At 39.3% G+C, this 6527-nt stretch overlaps 1 long non-coding RNA gene across 1 annotated transcript; it reads right to left on the bottom strand.

Annotated features, from left to right (window-relative positions):
- Positions 1 to 1185: 1185 nt before the first annotated feature.
- On the bottom strand, positions 1186 to 2544 carry LOC147492451 (uncharacterized). The gene is made up of 5 exons (XR_015199597.1): positions 2417 to 2544; positions 2247 to 2304; positions 1911 to 2063; positions 1689 to 1801; positions 1186 to 1336 (listed from the first exon to the last, which is right to left on the bottom strand). It is a non-coding gene; the product is annotated as an uncharacterized LOC147492451 (long non-coding RNA).
- Between the last annotated feature and the right edge of the window lie 3983 nt (positions 2545 to 6527).

Below are 6527 nucleotides of genomic sequence, written 5' to 3' on the forward strand. Positions count from 1 at the left end.
GGTTGTTATATTTTGTTTTCTCTCTCTCTCTCTCTCTCTCTCTCTCTCTCTCTCTCATTTTTACTTATCTTACTTGTAGTTTTAATTCAATCCTAGAATCATGAGCTAGAACCCTCCCTTTATGGAGGGTTAATGATGCTCATGTGAGGAACCCCTTTTGTACTGATTTTCTAGTAGTTGTTTAAGAAAAACAAACTAGACTTTATATCCTACCCAAAATAGTAGTGGTGTAGAGTCTAGTTAGGAATTAAGTTGATGACTTAGAGATAGGTCATTTCCTTGGTTTCTTATGCTAGCAATATAATCTTAGAGATAAGTTATGTTGTTAGGGATCAAAAATACAATCTGATTAGGATTTGTCTATGAATTCTAAAAGATTGTAAGATGCAATAAGCTAGAGTCAAACAATAGAGGTTGTTTTCACATAAGGAGAACTAACTCTCCACACCTTTCTATAAATTGATTTTTACTATGTTTTTAGTGTGTATGTTATGTAACTTTAAAGAACCTAGAAGAAAACTAAATAGTTTTAGTATAACCAACCATAAAATATAAAAAAAAACTTACTCACTATGTTTCCTAACTTAGAGCATTAGAGATTTGTATGCTGTCCTAGACTTTAGGTGGAACAAAACCCTTACTTAAACTATATGCATGATCACGTGAGTAAGGACATTGAAGTCTACACCGAACGGAATCGAGTTATTCGTATCTTTGGACCGTAGAAGTGTAGAGATCACTCATGGTTTTGGACTATCGCAGGACCATGGGCTTTTTGTAGCGTCGGAAATGGTATGCCCACAGTCATGACCGTCGGTAAAGCCTATCAATAGCGATAGTCTTTGCATCAGTTATTGCCATCGGTATGGCCAGGGCAGAAACCGTTGGATAATCTGTGGGAAAAAGTTAGTTTTTTCTACGGTTTTAGTCCGAGGGAAAATGTCAGTTTTGGCTATGGTTTTAGTCCGTGGGAAAATGTCAGTTTTGGCTACGGCTTTTTTCCGTGGGATTTGATGTTTTGGCTTCGGCTATAGACCGTGGCAAAGTTGTTTTTTTTTAAAAAAAAAAATTATATTTTAATTCTTGGGTCGTTTCTCCTCCAATCAACAAAACTAATCACCTTAATCACCTTGCAAAGCTTCAAAAAATTAGGAATAACTGCATAAGAACTTAACAAAATAACAAGCATGAACAATGTTATTTCTCAATTCATAATACATTTCAAGAGGATGGAAACACGACCTCCTCCAACCAAAGGATGGAAACATGTTACATTAACCTCGTCTTACGCACTGGGAAGCACTCTCACAAGCTCCATATCAGAAACTCTATAAACCTACATGCAGTACAGACGTTGAAATAGATAGATCACCATAGTAAGAAAATATTCGCTATACTAACGGCAATAAGTACAACTAAACATGAGGTTGATTATTCAGATCAAATTTTGATGTATGCCTAACAATATTTGTATTTTGATCTGAAGAACCTATGAGATATGTATACAAGATTTTGACAACTCATTTTTATATTTTGAAGGCAAAAAAGAAAGTGAACCTATTTTTCCATTTGATAAATTTCATAGTGTAAACTATGTCTACTCCACCTAATGATGGAATATAAAACCTCCAAATTCTAAGGTAGAATATTGACATTTACTTATTAAACCAAAAATAAAATCTACTTACTTCTCGCAAGCACCCTTCCTATACTTTTCCGCCTGATGAACTTTTGCACCTCTGTCATACCAAGCTTTAGTGTAATTTGGATCAGACTTCCATTTCCTTTGATGTTTCAAACTCTAGCATAACAGAACACAAAGAAAAGTTTTAATACATACATTAATAATAACGCAAATGCACAAGAAGAAGAAGAAAAAAAACAAATCATAAAACAGATATACTACTTACCGGTCTCTCCGCATTAAGATACCATGGTGCAGATGACATATACTGTGGAATATGAGGATTAATTTCTTTTCCATCTTCATCAAGCTCAGCTGGTGCAAACCCAGCTTTACGCGCCTCTTCTAATTCTATTTGTTTTCTATGATCTTCCCTAGACTGCAAACCAACCAAACACAAGTAATCTATAAGCAACTAAAAAAATATACAATTTCTAGCTTTATGATTAACTCTAAGCAATGCCCAATTGGATTAAATTGTAAATTAACCAAAGAATAAATATTTTTATCTTCTAACAATCCAATTAACAAAAAAGAGGTAAAAAGGGAAGAGGAATATTACTTGAAGCAGTTGCCATGCTGGAATTTTAATTATTCTTGGAATTGAAGCACAAGCTATGCTGATACAATAGATCTTTCATGAGTAATTTAAACAATAAACTGTAATTATCTCTAGCCTCACAAGTAATTTGTACAGCACATTAGATATCATGGACATAAGTACAAGCGTACCCAAATTATCTGCTCAAACGCTTCAAAACTGCTGAAGCCAGAGGGAAACTAATTGATGAACTCCTTCATTGGATCATCATGACGAACCTTCTTCATCCTATATGCCTCCATATCCTCAGCAGTAACCTATAAAAGAATCGATGCTATGAGCTGTTGGAATCTTCATGTGTATTTCAAATACTTGTGTGTTGTTTAGTCCCACATTGGTGAACCACCACTAGGAAGTGAGGTATATGAGGTGAACCTCTAACATAAGGGCGTGCCCTATGAGGTACAAAAGCTTTTGTGTTAGGAGGGAGGACTCACCCAAAATAATCAATACCGAAAATTTTGGGCTTCAATGCTGTTTGTTTTAGAGTTCTATCGATTTGGTTTTGTGAAACCGAATTAGAGAGGTGTCCTTCTCCATCTATGATTCGATCATACCTCTATATAAACACCGCTGTGTTCATAAGAGAGAGAATAGAGAGAGAAAGAAGAGAGAACTCGTGTATAAATCTACGCTCTTTGCTTCTATATTGAGAGAGAAGAGTAAGTCGTCTTTGCCTCCATACACACCAGCTTAAACAGAGGATACTCCCTTCTCTCCACCCTACTAAATTTGTTAAGTCTTCAATTACTTAAATCTTCTTCTCTTCTTCCGCCCCAGAGAGAGTTATATTGTCGTTTAGAGGGTAGTCCGTTCTAGTGCAAAGTCGATCGTTGTTAACCATTGAATCGTGGAGGAAGACGCCCTGACTTTTCGCACCATTGGAAGGGGCTTAAATCTTTCCTTTTTTAATCTCTGGTTATTCTTCCGCTATTCTTTATCTCATCCTTTTATCCTGCATACAACATGAGCTACAAGAAACGCCCAAAATAATCAATACTAAATTTGTTGCATCTTTATTAATTCGGAGTAAAAGAAATAGCATACCTCATCCCGACATTGATAATGCTTCTTTCTCTCATCCTTGTTTTCAATGTTGTAAAACAAGCAACTCACCCTTATGATAATGCAGCAATTGTTTTTCAAAATAATATGAAACGCAGTGGTGAAGACCATTCCAAGCACAAAATAAGTTGAAGCTTGAATGTGTTTTAAGTCGAGATCAAGAGGTTCTTAAGGTAAAATTTGAGTTTCAAGCAAAAAACACGTACATATATAGCCAACTGTTGACGCAATAAGCATATAATAGGAAAAGGAATAACAACGGACACACAAAACTTCTTAAGTGATTCAGCAAGTTTTTTTGTGGTCAAGAACCACATCATCAGGCACATCAGTTCCTCAAGTAGCAAGATTTTTGTGTTCTACAGGTGTAGGATCCTCTGTAAGATTTAAGACATGTTAGGCTACACATTGCAAGTATTTTTAAAAATGTCAAAGAAGAAAAACAAAAAAACAATTTTCAATGGAGATTCCTTCAAATTTTATATTCACAATAGTTTAACATCAAAAGACAATATTCAATGTTCGGTGAAATTATAAATACAAAAGGAAGGCAATTACCGACCAGATAAAGATTACATCTGGTTCAATTAATAAGCAATTCTGACCCCACTTGTAAAATCAATTTATCATGACAAACCCTTTGGTTTTTAATTCTTTGATTTTATAATTTTAGCAACTTAAAATTAAGCATGTCTATCTTTTACAGAGCGATCTTTTATAGAGCGCAGACTCACCTTGAGTGGCCTCTTTACAAGTCCATTTTCTTGTAGTGGCATCTCCTGGCACAATAAGCACATTTGTGCCCAAAGCCCCATGATCGCGCTCTTCTTTCATTTCAAAGTACCCTCCTCCAGCATTGCATAATCTCTACACACTCGGTCATACACCCCCTGAGTCTTTCGTGCAACTGACTGACAATGCTTAGCGTACTCAATCACTACAGCAAGTTTCTCCTGCAAATCAATCATCGAGCTGACCAGCAACGATTTCTCATCTATAGCATTCTGACGATTTTTCTTCAAAGCCATCAGTTCTTTCCTATCAGCCTCCCACACGGCTCGCATGCTCACTAGCTCTTCCTTGGTTGTGCCCACATTACTTTTGACATTATCAACACGTTAAACGGTATGCTTCAGCTTGTCATACCCAGCAAGGAACTACACACAGAACATCAACGTTACGTCCGCCAATAAAACAACAAGAAAACAAACAAGGTGAAGAGCTTACCAAGCAACACGCCATGTCCATGGTCTCCAGAGTCTTCCCCAAGTCTTCATCTCCAAGCTATTCCTTGTCACCATCCAACACAATCCCCTCCAGAAGACAAGTCGCTATGGGTGCCAAGTGGAAGCTACAATCAGAACGTTTAACCATATGCTTCTTCCCTGTCTTCCCAATATAGAAGAACTCGCTTCCCAAGTCGTCAGCACGCTTCCCCAAGGACCCAATCGTAGAGCTCTCACCAGTAATGCTTTTTCCCTTGCCTAGTACACCACGGTCTTTCGTGTTCAGATCGCCCCCACCCCTATGACTAGGGGACCTGAACACCACACTTCCAGTTCGCTCGCACGAACCAGAAGTAAAGCGACCCTCAGCTTTGGACCGTTTGGTACTCCTCGAGCCAGCAACAACCGCCTTCCACTTACCATGATCGCACCGACGACGAGGCACAAATTCAATATCATCCATCACAAGGGGGGAGGCCTCCCTCGCCCCTCCATCGTCATGAGCATTTCCACGTTGCCTGGACATCGTGCACTCTAAAGACAGCTCAACTTCAGCAAGTCAACAAGAAGGCAAACCCCTCTTGTTAAAAACGAAGGAAAAACAATTAAAGAAACCGACCTAGAACGAAAGAGCTTGTACAAGAACCTTGGAAAGTAACTTGAAGAGAATGCATAACAAATACCCTTGAACTTCTTACAAAAGTTCATTTTATGTTCAATTGTGTCCCTTCCCAAGACACACCATCAATGCATCGAAACCCTAAATGAAACACCACATGGCTCACCGCCTCTTCAAATTCTACAAAACCGGGCGACTACCATTTTTGGCTATCCAACTATTCGTATCCCCACACGTGCCACGCGCGTGCTAAGGTCCTCTCTCAGCAGAACGCTCCGACATGGAAAGCACTTCCTACGAGCAAGACGTTCACCCGACCTCTCAGGTTACATAACCTTAGCACCTCTCACTATTCGGACCTACAACGCTAGGACCGATTAAAAAGCAGGACACTTAGTCAGGATCACAGGCTACTTAGCCTCACCAACTCTTACCAGGGGAAGTCTACAAAGCTAAGCAGGTACAACAACATCGCGACAATAACATTTAGAACATCACAGAAATGAGCAAGAAAAAGAAGCATGCATTTCATAAAGGCAAAAGAAGCATGCAGTTCGTCTACTAACCGAGATGCTGGGACATCCCAGAAAACCTAACTCGGTTAGCCAGCATTCATCATACCACTATATTAAGTGAACTGCCCAGGTTTTCCCAGGAAACCAGCTCTAATGTATCATAACTTACAAGATCAGCACAAGAAAAAACACTCACAACTCTCCAATTCAAGAAACAGCAGACAAATTCTCAGTGGACAAGGGCTCTAGGTTGCCTTCTGCGGTGTTCCCATCACCGACAATAGTTGATGCACCATCAACATTCACTTCCAAGGACACACCAAGAGCGACCTCCTCACTATGGTGCTCAATGACCTCCAGAGTAGTTGCAGCTAAAACAGGAACATCACATACATCTTCTAGTACGTGTAACACTAGTGTACTGGAAGCTTTGCGTTCATGCTCCTCCTTTAAAGCCTTGTACTCTGCCTCCAGCTCGAGATAATCAACATCCAGAACTTTGTAAGCCTCAGTAGCCTTCCGGGTGACGTCCTTACAATGTTGGGCATACCCAGTCACCCTGTCAAGCTCCACCCTCACAGCAGCTCCAGCTTCGCCCCCTCAAGCTCATTGCTCATCATGATGTTCTCCAAGCAAACATTCTGGTGTTGTATCTTCAGTTCCTCGAGCTTTTTGAGGTCAATGGAGTGAACGTCTTGGGCATTCCTCAAATCCTCCTTCAGCTTTGATACAAACTCCTTTTCTGATTCAACGATTTGAGCGATCTCTTTCAACTTCTGGTATCCGCTCACAAACTACACAAGCAAAGATACAACAA

This window comes from Coptis chinensis, chromosome 6 (assembly GCF_015680905.1).
Source record: "Coptis chinensis isolate HL-2020 chromosome 6, ASM1568090v1, whole genome shotgun sequence".
Taxonomy (NCBI): domain Eukaryota; kingdom Viridiplantae; phylum Streptophyta; class Magnoliopsida; order Ranunculales; family Ranunculaceae; genus Coptis; species Coptis chinensis.